Below are 2,500 nucleotides of genomic sequence, written 5' to 3' on the forward strand. Positions count from 1 at the left end.
ATATATATATCATATCACTTAGATCATTAACGCTTTCTCCCATTCTAGTGGGGTTTTCAAATCAAAACCCCACTAGAATGGGAGAAAGCGCTAATGATCTGAATGATATGATCTGAATGATATGATATATGTAAAAAATGTAATATATAAATAAATATCTGTAAATATGAACCATCCGATTTTCTGATTACCTCATTTCTTCTAATATATAATACCTGTCATCATCTCCAAACCTTCCAATATATATATATATATATATATATATATATATATATATATATATATATATATATATATATATATAATATATATATATATATATATATATATATATATATATACATAAGCACAGGCGTGGCTGTGTGGTAAGAAGCTTGCTTCCGAACCACATGGTTCCGGGTTTAGTTCCACACCTAAGGCAAGTGTCTTCTACTGTAGCCTCGGGCCGACTAAAGCCTTGTGAGTGGATTCGGTAGACGGAAACAGAAAGAAGCCCGTCGTATACTCACACACACACACACACACACATTGGTATTTAAATAAGCCTAAAGCTTATATAAATACCATAATCATTATTTACAGGACTGTAAAACCCGGTACCGTATAACAAAACCATATATATGAACGTTTTAAGTTACTTTGGTAGTATTTTTTTTTTCACCAAATAATTGAACTACAGAGAAGTTTTATGAGTAGCACGGCAATCTGTTTCCGATTAATCTAGGAACGGAAAATCAAATTGCCCTTTCATGATCATAGAACATATAAGTTCGCAAGCGATGCCAAGTAGAGCTACTGAAGTGTTTTGGCAGTAGATTAGGGATAATGACTACAAAATATAGTTGTGTTACATGAAAGCGAAATTTCTTGTCAGAAACAGCCACATACATTGTGTAATGAAATTGAAGGAAGACGTTGAAACTGCCCCTCTGCGAGTTTATTTTTTTCAACAGCAAAGGAAGTTATTTTTTCGAAGAGATAAGCTCACATAGCCTGCATATAAACTAACAGCGAGTGCTGCATAAAGTTAAATTGGCATGGAGCTTTCTGAAAGCTTTCGCTAGTGAAGCAAAACGCTTCCTTTTACTTTTATAAAAACATTAAGCAAGTATGGAAGACCCTGCATACTAAAAAGCTATATCCATTTAGATCCATTTATGCAGGAGCTCTGGGCAAAATGTTTAGTGCATGGCCATCCCTGGGACAAAAGTAATGTATGTGTAAATTTTGGTGAATATGCGTTCAGTGTTCTTAGTCAATTTAATCACCGTCGCTGGTAGAGAGTGGCAATAAATAAATAGGCAAAATCCTTTCACTTTTAAAAAAGATTAAAAAATTATGGAAGATCCTACACACAAAAAACTATGTCCGTTTACGTCCATTTACGCGCGAGCTCTGGTGAAAATGTTATAGTGCATGACCATCCTTGGGACATAAGTGATGTGAGCGTTAAGTTTGGTGAAAATCGGTTAAACTTATTTTGAAAAACAACATCTACAAAATGGAAATAACTGAGAGATTGTGGTGAAATATTTTGATAATGTATAGTGACATTCATTGGATGACATAATTAACTCATATCCCCAACACTATTGTCTGCAACACACCCCAAGATCACCACACTTCCCCCACTTCGCTTTACAGTTGGAACCATACACTCAGGAGTCATCTGTTCGCCTCACATAAACTCTATGCCGCGATGCGAAGATTTAAAACTTTGATTCATCAGTGCAGAGGACTCGTTTTCATTGATGTTTGGTGTCTTCAGGACCACTTTATTTAAAGGTCGGGACAGTGGTCTTCTGGCAGCGCAACGGCCATTTAGACTGGCAGCAATGAGTCTTCTCCTCGCGGTTGTAGGAGACACGTTAGCTTCACCGGCTTCACTCACTTGTGCAGCGATTTCGTTTGCTGTCAGGCGCCTGTTTCGAAGATTGGTGACTCTGATGAACTTATTTAGAAATCACTTTTGGACGACCTGACCGAGCTCTGTTTGTGATTTTGTCTTGTTTCATTATACCTTACAATGGCGGAGCGGCCGGTAATGTGAGAAACTTTAACTTGCTTAGCTATATCTCGAAAACTATAGCCTTCATTACGTAATATACCAATGCTTTGTCTATTTTCAGGTGATAAATTACCGGTTATGCTTATATTTAGATTGATTTTTAGGAATTTCACTAATCTTATTTATAAAGTTCTATATTTAAGAGATGAGGAATTATGTACATTATTTACATTTGACGGATATTTGTCCTCATCTTGTTTGTTGTTAACACCAACGTTTCGGCTGATATACCCTCCAGCCTTCATCAGGTGTCTTGGGGAAATTTCGAACCTGGGTTCTCATTCCTGGAACCGAACTCGAGTTCGATTCCAGGTGATGACCTGAATAATAACAATAATAATAATAATAATAATAATAATAATAATAATAATAATAATAACAACAACAACAACAACGTCGAAAAACCCCTTGGTAATGAGAACCCATGTTCGA

Source organism: Octopus sinensis, linkage group LG15, assembly GCF_006345805.1.
Source record: "Octopus sinensis linkage group LG15, ASM634580v1, whole genome shotgun sequence".
NCBI classification, from domain to species: domain Eukaryota; kingdom Metazoa; phylum Mollusca; class Cephalopoda; order Octopoda; family Octopodidae; genus Octopus; species Octopus sinensis.